At 40.5% G+C, this 14,980-nt stretch overlaps 1 pseudogene; it reads right to left on the bottom strand.

Moving 5' to 3' along the window:
- Window positions 1–405: 405 nt before the first annotated feature.
- On the bottom strand, window positions 406–4,340 carry LOC114110960 (small ubiquitin-related modifier 2-like; annotated as a pseudogene).
- Window positions 4,341–14,980: the final 10,640 nt, after the last annotated feature.

Raw genomic sequence — 14,980 nt, 5'->3', positions numbered from 1 at the left:
AAGGAAGAGCATTAAAATTCCCCAACTGAGCCAAATGTATAAAGATTTTTATGTTATTCCTTTTTGGTTGAACAGTGAGTATGAAATAACTTACTGGAATATAAAGATAAGAGCTGAATGAACATGCCACTAATGGAGAAAGGTGGGTATTTTCACAGAACTAGTATTTCCCCCATCCCAGCTCCGCTGGTGTTGATCAAAGCATAACACTGGCCATTTATTTATTTTTTTTTAATGCAGTATGCTTGAGTATATACACCAGTAACTAAGTACAATAAAAGAATGGGGAAGAGGAAAATGAAAGCATAGAAAAAAATATTCTGCAGTAGTTAGGATGTGGTAGGACCAACTTGGGTGTTCTAATTGTGAACAATGTTGTCTGGAGTAAAGTAGAACATTCCCCTTTCAGTAGACATCTCCTCTCTGCTGCCAGAACACATCAATTGCACCTTCATCTTTCATTTCCAGCTGGTACATCTGTTTCATTTCCAGCTGGTATATGAGCAGGTACATCTGTTTCATTGATTGTTACCTACAGTCTGGAATCTAGTCTGCCTCACTGACAAAGCATGTCATTCACAATAGGCTTCGTTAGTTTGCTAAGTGCTGTATGCCCCTTAATCTTGAAGTGCACCAAAGAACCATCCAGTCCAGCCAGCTTCGAATTACCATATCACTGTTCTCAATCTTAACTCCTTCCCTGGGTTTTTCTTCAGGCCCTGGGGAGTGCTAAATCCTTCTCAGTTGCTATTTCATGAAACAAGTACCAGGTCCTTATCTAATGAGGTGTCCTATTTATCTTTCTTCAAGGATACTTTTCTGACTCCAGTCTGCTGTTAAATTCACTTAATGAACTGTGTGCTTATGATATAGACTTTTTTCTGAAAGCATCAGTAGCCTTTTGTTTAATATAGTATTCATATCTCTGTCAGAATCCCCATCTCTTCCTCATGTTGCCTACTTCTTCTACTAGAGCCTTTAGCCGTTTAATTTTTTATTTTATTTTGTCTTTATTTAAAGTCTCTGACTGATAACCCCACTCTCTGGGTCACGTCTGGGTCTTCCCTCTTCGTATATTCCTTCTTAACCGTGATTTGCATTTTCTTCTTTGTGTGTTGTAAATTTTATGGTACTAGACATGTAAACACAGTAGAAATGATATAAATATTATTTATTTTTAGAAAAAATCTAGAGTGAAGAACTAAATAAATCTGATCTCTTTTTGAGATGTTTGAATTTTGTTGCAATTTTAGTTTGACCACAGGCTTTAAGTGTCAAACTGGAATTAGAATTTACCTATGGTAGGCTTAGGATCTGAGCACTAGTGAGATTCACAGATCCCCATGCCTCTCTGTCCTACTACTAGCTTTCTTAAACATGAAGATCTCTCAGCTCTTGCAGCCTGGTTCCCAGCTCTTTGTGTTTTGGGGAAATTTTCTGCATTCTCCTTTGGTCTCACTATACTTAGGGCCATCTTTTTGCCCAGAATGCATCAAAGCACTCTCTTTCTCAGAATTCTTATCTGTCTCCAGCTCCTAGAAGCTGAAATCCTGAGTTGAAATTGATCCTTCTTGGTTCTCCTCTCCTGCTTTCAAGCCTTTGGTAAACTGCCCCTGAACACTCAGTAAGCACCTAAGCAATAGTGTTGGTGAGCGAATGCAAACTTACTCTGCCACTGGGAGCTCAGGATTCAAATCTATCCCAGCAGGCCTTAACACTTTGTTTAAAATTCTGCTGATTTCCTGTCTATGCGGAGATTTTTCTTTTCCTCCTAGTCAACCAGGGAGGGAACAACTTTGTATGTTTTCTGTCTTATGAAGTGTTCATCCCTGGAATTGAATTTATTTGGAGATTCTTTGACGGAGAAGGCAATGGCACCCCACTCCAGTACTCTTGCCTGGAAAATCCCATGGACAGAGGAGCCTGGTAGGCTGCAGTCCATGGGGTCACGAAGAGTCAGACACGACTGAGCGAATTCACTTTCTCTTCACTTTCATGCATTGGAGAAGGACATGGCAACCCACTCCAGTGTTCTTGCCTGGAGAATCCCAGGGACGGGGGAGCCTAGTGGGCTGCCGTCTATGGGGTCACACAGAGTTGGACAAGACTGAAGCGACTTAGCAGCAGCAGCAGCAGAGATTCTTTGAAATGTCACTTTTCTGAGGGATTCAGGAAAACAGATTGTGTACCTTAGTTGGTTTGGTTTGTTTATTTTGGGGAGTGTTATGCTTTCTTATAGCGTTCTGCTTCATAACTGGGCATGGAAACATTTCTTGATACAATTGTTGATGGATTGGAGGGACACAGGAGGACAGTATCTCATGTTAAGTATTCAAGTTCCAGATCTGTTTCTGATTTACTACTCCTTGTTGAATTCTTAAATAATTTTTTTAACATCTTTGTTTTCTCAAATGTAAAAAGAGGAAGATAAAGAATGCCTAATTTATAAATGTTTTGAGAGGATTAAATGAGTTATGATGATATCTAAAATATAGTTAAAATTATATAAGTGCTTGTTATTTCTGTTTTTATTTGGAATAGAGCAAAGGTCTGTTTCTCATTTACTTCTTGCTTTTGTTCAGAAAGCATTATGATGTGTTAAAAAATCTCAGCAAGATGGAGAGGGGATCAAGAAAATTAACCCCCACTTTGTAGAGGGTACCACTACCAATTATTAAAACAAAGGGTATTTCCATAAATAGTATTTAATCAACCTGAATAACACTTTCTAGTTGCTGGTGAGTTAGGTGCTCATCAGTGGAATTAGGTACTGAGTTGAGTGGGGGAGAAAATATGCTATTATAGAAATTAAAATAATTGAAGGGTTAATCAGTCCCTCTGGCTTTGAGAAACATATCATCATTGCTGGTCTATGTTCCTCCTGGAGTTGGTGGAATGCCCTGTAGAGCAATGCACAGCTGATACTCACCGTTTCTTGTGTCATCCCTCAAGTAGCAATGCCTGGCTATGCTTAGATCTAGGTTCCTGAGATCCCCTGTAAATGAAAGAAAGAAAGCTTCAGATGGAACATCTTTTTAGCATCCAGTTTTTTCCTCTTCTTAGTCTCTTTCTCTAAAGTCTTTCCTTCTTTCAAAATTTCTGTTTCTTATTACCATTGTAGTATTTTCCAGTTATCTTCCCATTTCCTTCCTTATATTTCAAGCCAAAACAACAACAATAATAATATATTGTTTCTTAGAGAGATGACTGCATTGTGGTCTTCATGAGTATATTTTCTTAATTATTCAGGACTCCAAAACCATTGAACATATTACATATGGAAAGAAGTCCCTAAAAATTAAAAACAAAACTCCCAAAACTTAGAATTATCTAAGTCAAGTCTAACCTGTCAGAATTGTAATTTGAAAAAAACTGTGGCTCTGATCAACAAACACTTCCAATTCCTGACATTCAGGGCTACGTTTTCTTAGATCCTCTCAGGCTGTCCTGGATCTCTCCAATTATTCAAAATGTGATCAGCCGCAAAGTTATTGTGTTTATTCCTATTGCAAGTATTGAACTACTCCGTTTATTTCACAGCCTCATTCTCCTCTAAGACCTCTCCAAAACACTCAAATTTCAATCCCTCTCTCTTTCCCCCTCTCTTCCTGCCTCCCTCTGCCCCTTCCTCACCTGTCCTCCTTCTCTCTCTCTCTCTAGCGGCCCCTCAACTCCACCGCATCACACACAGCTGAGAGTAATGCAATATACCTATTCTATGCACCGTCAGGTTGGCGACTGCTAGTTCAGGGAGGGCTAGCAGGGCTAGCTGCTGCTGCTGCTGCTAAGTCTCTTCAGCCATGTCCGACTCTGTGCGGCCCCATAGACGGCAGCCCACCAGGTTCTCCCATCCCTGGGATTCTCCAGGCAAGAACACTGGAGTGGGTTGCCATTTCCTTCTCCAGTGCATGAAAGTGAAAAGTGAAAGTGAAGTTGCTCAGTCGTGTCCGACTAGTAGCGACCCCATGGACTGCAGCCTACCAGGCTCCTCTGTCCATGGGATTTTCCAGGCAAGAGTACTGGAGTGGGGTGCCATTGCCTTCTCCGAGCAGGGCTAGGGGCTCTTCCAAAATAAACAACAACTTATGTGTAAGCCTGGCTGCACTCCTAATGAATTTGCCAAGAAACAAAGGCTTTCTGCAGGATACAGTTTGTATATTTTCTGAAGGAAAAATTGAAAGCGGGCAGCCTGTCCTCCTCCCATCTGTTCGTGTGCCTTCCACTAGGTGAGCAACACCAGTGGTCACACGGTCGGGTCCATCCGTGCCGCCGATGGATTGTGTCCTCATTGCCTTATTTTCAAGGTTGATAACCCTCTGAGGCGGATAGCAGGCAGCCATGAGGATAGGAAGGAGCACAACTCTCCAATCCCATAGATAATTGCCAAAGGCAGCTGAGTTCAGGAGCCCCACCTGGTAATGAGCTGCCAATTATTTATATGCTTATAAATCATCTTTTAAATACTAACAAGGGCTAATAAGCCTTAGCTGCCAGTTACCATGGTAACTGGCCACTCCCCAAAGGGAAGGAGGCTACTGGCATATGGACTCTGGGTCAATAGTCCAGTATCTCCTGGGACCGATGTTTATACTCCTGCACATGAAGCTGTTCTGTTCAAGTACAAACTAAAATCACGTGAACAAGGAGGCACAGGGCATGATGAAATGCCTGCTTTTCCCGTGGTGGCTCAGAGTGTCTAAAGGGCATAGAATTGTGTCCAACTTCTTACAAGCTACAGAAACAAGCTGCCCTAACTTGTTAAGTGACAGTGCCTATGTCCAGCCATACAGCTGGTCTACCCCGGCCACCTGCTGTCAGATATTTTATTCCCTAAAGCTTCCTGGGCTGCTCGGCTCTACCACTCGTACAGGTTTTCTTAATACATTCAGTGTGCTGTTGCAAATAGATGATAAATTACTTGTGGGATGCTTAGTAGTATTTAGTGAGATGCAAGAAATGGCTCCCAGCAAACTGAAGGCATTTTCTTTCTTTTAAAAGCACAGTGGGAAGGCAACCACCCATGACTCAAAACTCTAGAGTAGAAAAAGAAAACCACCTTCTGTTTTTAACTGGCTTTCCAAACTGGGTCTGGGGAAGTTCATCACAGTTTGTATCAGGTATGAAATGACAGCTCAAAGAAGCTGATCGTTACAGGGCATTAGTGAACAGGGGCCCAATCAAGCAATAGAGAAATATGATTGTAATCATTTGCCGTGACTGACCCAGAAATGCCTTCTTCTGTAACTTCTACGAGATGCTAGTTTTCAATAGATAGCTGAATTACTGATACCATAAAGAAGTTTCTCACCCTTCAGCAGGTGTTTGAATTGATACCTTTAACCTCTCAACTGCCTGGTGTAGGGCAAAGAATATGAGCTTTAAATCAAGATTTATTGGTATTGCTACCATTTAAGTACCTTTCCTCGTCTGGAGGATGGAGGAAATGGAGGAAGCTCTTGGTAACTCTTTAGATTATGATGAAAATCATGGTAGTGGTGGGAATATGTTACTCCCTCTAGCTTGGGCTATTTTTCTGGTCTCTACATCCATTATAGTATAGAGAGGTAAGGGTTCAGAGGCTGCATGAGATTTATGTAATATATCTATTCCTTTCATATCTTTGCGCTTCCCTGATAGCTCAGTTGGTAAAGAATCCACCTGCAATGCAGGAGACCCCAGTTTGATTTCTGGGTCGGGAAGATACCCTGGAGAAGGGATAGGCTACCCACTCCAGTATTCTTGGGCTTCCCTATGGCTCAGCTGGTAAAGAATCTGCCTGCAATGCAAAAGACCTGGCTTCAATCCCTGGACTGGGAAGATGCTCCGGAGAAGGGAAAGGCTACCCACTCCAGTATTCTGGCCTGGATCATCCACGGGGTCGCAAGGAGTTGGACACGACTGAGCCACTTTCACTTTCATATCTCTGATTGCTTATATGCACATTTTACCTTGGAGTTATGCGTATGCCAGTGCTGGGGAACTACCTTTTCCTGCCATTGTTACTTTTCTTTTCTTTTTTCTAAGAAGTATAGCATCAAAAACCTTTATTTTTGAAAAGGCATTGTATACCATTTGTGGTTCATCATCTTTAATTTTGTAGCACTTAAAAATTCAATTAATTTAAACTGAAAAAAAAATTCACCCATTTCTTTCACTTCTCAGTCTCCCCAACCACTGTCAACCACAAGTCTGTTCTCTGCATCTCTGACCTTGGAGATGATATCCAACATGAAAGAGAGCTCATGTGGTATCTGTCTTTCTCTGCCTGACTTATTTCACTTAACATATTGCCCTTGAGCTTCATCTATGCTGTTGCAAATAGTAAGATTTAATTTTTCTGGCTGAATAACATTCTATTGTATTTAAGTACCACAATTTATTTATTTATTAATCTGCCAATGGACACAAGTTGTTTCCATATCTGGGCCATTGTACATAATGCTGCAGTGAACATGGGAGTGCATATATCTTTCTGAATTTGTGTTTTCATTTTCTCCGATAAATACCCAGAAGTAGAATTGCTGAGTTGTATGGTAGTTTTGTTTTTAAGTTTTGGAGGAACCTCCATACTGTTTTCCATGGTGACTTCACCAATTTAAATATCCCATCAGTAGTACATAAGGGTTCCTTTTTCTCCACATTCTTACCAGCACATATTATTTCTAGTCTCCTTGGTAACAGCCATTACAGGTATGAAATGATATCTTATTGTGGATTTAGTTTTAATTTCCTTGATGATTACTAGTGTACAGCATCTTTTCACGTGCCTGTTGGCGATCTGTTGTCTTCTTTGAAAAAATCAGATCTTCTGTCCATTTTAAATGGCATTATTTGTTTTTTGTTGTTGTTTTTTTTTTGCTTTTGAGTTTTATATGTTCTTTATGTATTTTGGATACAACCCCTTATCAGATACATGATTTATGTATATTTTCTATGATTCAGTAGATTGCCTTTTTATTTTGTTGATGATTTTCTTTGCTGTATATAAGCATTTTTAGTCTGATATAACCCCATTTGTTTAGTTTTTGCTTTTGCTTTTGGTTACTTACTATGTAGATTATGTACTTTATTTGGCCTCTGTTAGTTGCTCAGCTGTGTCCGACTCTTTGAAACCCCAGGGACTGTAGCCCACCAGGCTCCTCTGTCTATGGGATTCTCCAGACAAGAGTACTGAATTGGGTTGCCATTTCCGTCTCCATTATTTGGCCTCTACTAGTCCTTATTCCAGTCTCCTATGTTTGCTGTTTGAATATTCAGATCAGAATTAGAATCTTTATAAAGGGGCAAAAGTAATGTCAAAGGCTTTGGTGGCATATTACACAGGGTTATCCCCAAAATGGGCTTCCCTGGTAGCTCAGCTGGTAAAGAATCCACCTGCAAAGCAGGAAACCTCAGTTTGGCTCCTGGGTCAGGAAGATACCCCAGGGAAGTGATAGGCTACTCACCCCAGTATTCTCAAGTTTCCCTAGTAGCTCAGCTGGTAAAGAATCTGTCTGTATGTGGGAAGCCTGGGATCCATCCCTGTGTTGGGAAGATCCCCTGGAGAAGGGAAAGGCTACCCACTCCATTATTATGGCCTGGAGAATTCCATGGACTATATAGTCCATAGGATTCCAGAGAGTCAGACTTGACTGAGTGACTTTCACTTTTACTTACATCCCCAAAATCAAATATTCTGGTCTGACAAGAGCAGAATGACTATGTGAGTAATAATTCAATGGAAAAGAATATGTAGGACTGATGAGAGGGCTCCAAAAGATCAACTGTATTGAAAACATTGTCAAAATTTAAACACTGCAGAAATGCCCAGATGAAAGGGCAGTCATCCCATGTGAATTGTGGAGAAAAGCTTATGAAGGAACTTAAGGGCCTTTGGCTTTGCTTCAGTGGGTTGGTGGTGAGGTTTGCAAGGTGAGGGAGTAATTTGTAAGTTTATGCATGACTGACTTAATAAGTAACCAAGTCATTTGAAATGTCAAGGAAAAGCAGACTAATCTCCCATGCAGGTGGGAATTTATACCCCTCACCCAGTCCTCTTTATTGGGCATGAAAGTGAAAGTGAAGTCGCTCAATCGTGTCCGACTCGTCACGACCCCATGGACTGTAGCCTACCAGACTCCTCCTTCCATGGGATTCTCCAGGCAAGAGTACTGGAGGGGTTGCCATTTCCTTCTCCAAGGGATCTTCCCAACCCAAGGATCGAACCCGGGTTTCTGGCATTCCAGGCAGACGCTTTAACCGCTGAGCCAAGCATGGTCAAGTGGAAAGAGAGGAAACTGGGAAACAGGACTCCAGCTCTGCTTGTGGTTCTTTGTAGCTGTGAACCTTTTGACATGATGTTGCTTGTTTCTGGGTCCGAGTTTTTATAACCTCTTCGTGTGCTTCATAAAGATATTTGAGTTTATACCAATATTATTAGTGTGTGAATCTATTAAAGTTGAAAGTCTCTAAATAAAATAGTATTAGTGTGGAAGATTTAGTATTACTAGGGATAGTAATGGCCCCTTTTGTCTTCTGGTGGTAGACTATGACTCTCAGAATTGAGGAGAAAACTATACTGAGTAAAATATAAAGAGAAATTGACTGCTCTAAACACAACTATAAAGTCCTTGCATGAAGATAGGAGAATGGGATAATTTTTAAAAGAGAATAAGTAGATGTCAACGGGATGGAAAGAGGAATTAAAAGAGTTGGGTGTAGATTGACAGATGAATAGATGAGGGCTCCTCTGGGGACGTGGTTCAGATCCCAGCTCTGTCACCAGCTGAGTGATCTGCAACAAGCTACTGAATCTCTCTTAGACTGGAACTTCTCATCCACTAACAGAAAGATTTTTATCAGATAAAATTGAAAGTGGAACTCAGTGTATGAAAGCAGCTTAGAGTCTTGTTTCTTTTGTTGAAACCTTTCTTGACATTCTCTTTACTCCTACTCCACACTGTGGCCCTGGGTCACCTGTTTAAAAATCCAAGAATTTGGAGAATCCTAGTTTGAAAACCAGGGAAGTAGATGGCATCTTATGGTCTTTCTAATGATATCATTTTTGTGTTTGAGATTCAGACACTCCTAGAGAAGTTTGAATTCCCTTGAGAAGAGAACTAAATTGTATGTTAAAGATTTACTCTGATGGAAAAGGTAGGCGATTGTCGACTAAGCTTATTGTTGACTGACTGGTTTGAAAACAAACATCTAGAAACAATATTCACTGTAAAAGAAAGATTACTTCATGGGGAATTAATGTCCCCCAAATCAATACTATTCTAAAAAACAGTCATGTACATAGAGTAGGAAGAGGAACTGTGACAATACTGCATGAAAATAACTTGGATCAGAACACAGAACTATATATATTCCTTGATAGCCAACGCAGTCTGAGCAGGTTTACAACCTAGAGGGGCAATCAGTGTGAAGTCAGTGTGAAGTTGCTCAGTCGTGTCCGACTCTTTGCGACCCCATGGACTGTAGCCTACCAGGCTCCTCCCTCCATGGGATTCTCCAGGCAAGAGTACTGGAGTGGGTTGCCATTTCCTTCTCCAGGGGATCTTCCCGACCCAGGGATCGAACCCGGGTCTCCAGCATTCCAGGCAGATGCTTTAACCTCTGAGCCACCAGGAAACCCCAACATACCCCAGCAACATGTTGTGAGGGATTTAATTTCTGCTGTTTTTTTCACTCTAACTTTGTTCCATTCTATCCCCCTTTCCTCAAAGACTCAGTGAGGTTTGTAGTGGGAAATATTGAATTCAGTGACCCACTCCTAACAAGAGATACCTTGACAGACATCTGACCAGGTTCATTCAACCTTTTGCAACAGCAGGTAAAGGGTGGGTTTGAGGGCTAGGTACTGAGGGAGTCTCCTGCCTTTCCTATGAATTTATCATCAATCCCAGTCTGATAAATAACTACTGTATAACAGAAGGAACTCTACTCAATAACTCTGGGATGACCTATATGGGCAAAGAATCTAGAAAAGAGTGGATATATGTATGCGTATAACTGATTCACCTTGCTGTATACCTAACACTAACACAACATTGTAAATCAATTATATTCCAGTAAAAATTAAAAACAAAAACAGTACTTTTCCAAAAATGTTCACACAACTCTTTCTTGAGTTGTAGAGTAGGATTGCTACTGTTGGACATTTAAAAGTTTTGGGAAAATCCTAAACACTTCACTTTTTGTTTAAGGCTGAAATTTCAATTTCCAAGTTTGAATTATCCCAGAGGTCTGTAAATACACTGCTAGATGGGCTACAGAGTTGAGACAACAAATGGAGAAATGCTTCTTTGGGTGGGAAAACACATTTATATGGTAGTCTTCTGACAGCTGTCATCTGTATATTGTTGATATAGTAACAAGCCCATGCGACTTATTGTTCAAATAATTTTTTAATCTTGAAAAGTTTCTATAGCACCCACTTCTGTTGGTTTTCAGATCAGATGCCCTGGCTCAGGGCTGTAAATTAGACATTTAGCTGAAATCTCACTTAGTGTGTTTGATAATCTTGGAGAGTCTGCTTATTTTATGGCTAATATCTGATGGGACAAATGATGAGTAAGAGGAACTGGAATCCTAATTCTTTTCAGCTCTTTCATATCTAAGCATTGAAAGTCTCATGGCTTGTCTCTTCCCATTTTTTTTTTTGTCTGTCCTTCTGTCTTTTCTAGTCTCCCTTTGACTTTTCTTACTGTGTGTGTGTGTGTCTGTGTGTCTGTGTGTGGTATGAAGAGGTGCAAGAGAAGAAAAGAATACATACTAAGTTTAGAGATTTGGGGAGAATATAGAAGGAAGCGTTTCAATTCTTTTTGTTATTTCAGGTTCTTTGGCCAGAACTGAGCCAGACCCTAAAATGAGTATTTAATTTGGACAAATAAATGACATTATACCTCTGTAGTCTAGAAAGGGGCTTACCTGGTGGCTCAGTGGTAAAGAATCCACCTGCAATGCTGGAGACCTGACTTTGGTCCCTGAACTGGGAAGATCCTCCAGAGAAGAAAATGCCAACCCACTCCAGAATTCTTGGCTGGGAAATCCCATGGACAGAGGAGCTAGGCAGACTACCATCCAAGGGGTCACAAAGAGTCAGACACAACTTAGAAACTGAATAACAACAATCTAGAAAGAAAATAAAGTGTATAGTATATGTGGAGTGTGTATGATGAGTCTGTGCAGAAGTGCGGCCTATAAGATTGTGTATGTAGTTTCCTAACATCATCACTCTGTTCATGTTTGGTTGCTGAGAAGAGTCAGTACAAACCCTTTGTGTTTGACTCCTGTGTATTTCTCTAGATTTTCTATAGATAGACTTCCTTCTGGGCATAGTAAACAGCCTGTGGTACCAACCGAGTAGAACAATGTATGTATTTCTTCTCCTCCCTCTTCTTAATTTAAAAAAATATTTAGTTCCAGCCTCCGTTTTGGGCTTCCCTGGTAGCTCAGACAGTAAAGAATCTGCCTGCAGTGGGGGAGACCCAGGTTCGATCCCTGGTTCACAAAGATGCCCTGGAGAAAGGAATGCCTGCCCACTCCAGTATTCTTGCCTGGAGAATTCCATGGACAAAGGAGCTTGGCAAGCTACAGTCCATGGTATCACACAGAGCCAGACATGACTGTGTGGCCAACACTTTCACTTTAATCCCTTTAACCAGAAGGTTTTTCTTGAAATTATTTGCCCTGTTCAGCAACCTTGAGAACACTTAATCAGTCCCACCTTTGTGTCTTCTCCTGCAGGTGACTATTGCAGCATCCGAATTTCTAGTGTGCTAATGTGTTAGTTTGAGTATTATATCCTGTTCTACTAAGCTTTGAGATTAAAGTTATATCTACTTCTCTCTTGTATCTCTAGCATCTGGCACCTGGTTTCATATATAAATAAAATACATGTATGTATATACACACAGTGCTATTTAAAATATTATAGTACTATTAGAATATATATACATAAACACACAATATTATGAGAAATTTCCATCTTGCAGAAGGCTCAGAGCATCTAGTTACTGGCAGATTAATTGGGTTCTGCATGTGATATGCTGGATTTCAGGACTGAAGTTTCTCTTGAAAGTACAAAGCAGGGAGAAGAGAGATCTAATGGAAGGACAGAACTCATGGGTGGGCCACTGAGTCTAGAGGGTGAAGGAATGGCAGTAAAGAAACCAAAGATCACATCCTTTCTCTGTTGAGATGGTCTTAGGAATGAGGCAAGCCCAACCTTACAGAAGGGGGCTCAGAAGAGAATTGAGCTAGCCTGGGGCTGATTAAGGCAGTGTCAATAAAATGAAGTTGTGGTAGTATTCGTGGTTTAAAAACATTACAGAATTGTTTTCCTAAGGCCTTTGGGCAGATCCTGATTTGATCCAACAATATCTGCTTGGCTCCAAACTCATGGACATCTGCTAATTTTTCTAACTGCTTTAATCATTTGGAGGGCTCTGTTTTAGAACCTCTCCAAATCTCCTCCTTCTCACTACTGTCTCAAGTCTTCAGAATCTATGCCAATTTTAATAAAGGTCTAGAAGGATTACCTTATGTTCCCAATTTAGTATTCCTATTTAATATTCCATTCTTTGTCTCATTTAATATTTCAAAATGCAGAGTGGGAATCTTTGAATTTCCATGAGCCAGTGACTTACGGAACAAAATTTGAAATTCAGTCTAAGATCACATGTAAGCAAAAGAGTAATTTGTGTGTATGTCTGTCTTACTGACTACAATATGGTATTCTTGAGGACAGGGGCTTTGTCTTTTTCAAAAATTGCCCCAGCACTTAGCATAGTACCTGGCTCCTTTTTTGTTCCTTTTTTCAAAAGTAAATATTTAGGATTAGTTTACTCTTTTCATATTTGAACAATCCCAATTAGAGTGCTTGGGAACCTTTGAAATGGGAAATTAAGAACAACAACAACAACAGCAAAACAGAAAAGGTTTTTAGTACATATACTGGATGCTTTTTAATTTTCAGGTTCCATTTTTTATGGTCCATTGGAGGACATGAGGTAAAGGTAAGGGGAAAAAATGGTATTGTTTTTAAAAAGATAAAGGTATGCAAAGAAGGGACATTTTAAGAACTACACTGAATATGAATTGAAAGTGTAGGGAAGGTGAGAGAAAAGGGGGAAACAGATAAAGGACAAGACAGACATGACGTTACTTGTTAAAACAGGGCAAACTGTGAGTGATCCTCTAATTTCCTCTGGTCAATATCTGTCATATTTCAGTCCAAGGAGGTCTGGACATAGAGCCCAGCATGAATAAATTGCCGCAGTCAGTCTCTGGAGACATAGCTGAACTAGATACCTAGCTCTTTTTTGTCTTGTCTTCAGAGATCTTGTTCACATATTCCAAAATTGTAGCTTTCTCTAAATAATCTATTTATGGTCTCATAGAAATAGATATCGGAGAAGGCGATGGCACCCCACTCCAGTACTCTTGCCTGGAAAATCCCATGGATAGAGGAGCCTGGTAGGCTGCAGTCCATGGGGTCGCGAAAAGTTGGACACGACTGAGCAAATTCACTTTCACTTTTCGCTTTCATACGTTGTAGAAGGAAATGGCAACCCACTCCAGTGTTCTTGCCTGGAGAATCCCAGGGACAGGGGAGCCTGGTGGGCTGCTGTCTATGGGGTCGCACAGAGTTGGACATGACTGAAGTGACTTAGCAACAGCAGCAGCAGCAGTAATAGATATGATCGTTTAGATATTCCCTAGTAGCACTTCTTAAGGCTAGTGAACATATCATTACTGAAGCATCACCCACTTAACATGAGGCCTGAAATTTCAGTTTATCTCTGATGACTTTAACAGAATAGCTATAAATGGCTGAGAAATACCTTCACACAAGAAGGTTTCAATAGCTTATGAGAAGTTACTGTTTCTTCAGAAATAAGACATAGTGGGAAATGGACATGCCAGTGTTGTTTCTGTTTTTAAAGGATGTGGTCCATTTCATCTAAGTTATCAAAGTTGTGGGCATAGATCAGTGTAGCTTCTGAAAACACAGTACCTGGTCTGCCCCTAATATCCCACAAAGTACTTATTAAAGTTAGGTCCTTTATTTGAGTAAAGTGTAGTATGATGTCTACAGTAACAGTACAATTCTTAGTTAGAGAATTTACTCTGAAGACTAAGGTTTTTGGTCCATTGGTCTAAATTAAATCAAGCCATTTCTATCAACACAACCACCTATGAAGCACTTACCATCATAAAGTACTAGATCTAGGCACCATGCATTCCAAGGCAAGGAGGCTATGATTCCTATCCTTAAGTAATTCATGATGTAATGATAACAATTCATAATCAACTCCAGTGAATAGGCTGATGTATTTGTAGCAAACTATGGTGTGTTTGACAGTTGTGCTACCCAAATGACTCAACTGCTTTCTGGAAAGGTAAAGCAGTTAAAAAGTGGGCACCTCCTGAGATGAATCAGGAAGGTGGAAAGAGATGGTGTTTGAACTGGGTTTTGATTAAGGAGTAAGGCTTTGCAGAAACTCAGAGGCAGGGAGTGAGGGCAGGGGGCAGGGATATTCTACCCAAGGAAACATCCTAAACAAAGGCATGCACACGTATGAACATACACTTATGCACTCATATATGTTCCCTGTTATACTCTCAGCATATGTCAATCAGAGTTTTGAAGTGAGAATAAGAAATGTGTTCTCATCCTGGACTTCCTAGGATCTATTGTAAGATGCTTACTTCTTGGAAGGAAAGTTATGACCAACGTAGACAGCATATTAAAAAGCAGAGACATTACTTTGCCAACAAAGCTCCGTCTAGTCAAGGCTATGGTTTTTCCAGTGGTCATGTATGGATGTGAGAGTTGGACTGTGAAGAAGGCTGAGCACCGAAGAATTGATGCATTTGAACTGTGGTGTTGGAGAAGACTCTTGAGAGTCCCTTGGATTGCAAGGAGATCCAACCAGTCCATTCTAAAGGAGATCAGCTCTGGGTGTTCTTTGGAAGGAATGATGCTAAA

Source organism: Ovis aries, chromosome 1 (genome assembly GCF_016772045.2).
Source record: "Ovis aries strain OAR_USU_Benz2616 breed Rambouillet chromosome 1, ARS-UI_Ramb_v3.0, whole genome shotgun sequence".
Taxonomy (NCBI): domain Eukaryota; kingdom Metazoa; phylum Chordata; class Mammalia; order Artiodactyla; family Bovidae; genus Ovis; species Ovis aries.
This window is presented reverse-complemented; position numbering and strand designations above follow the sequence as displayed.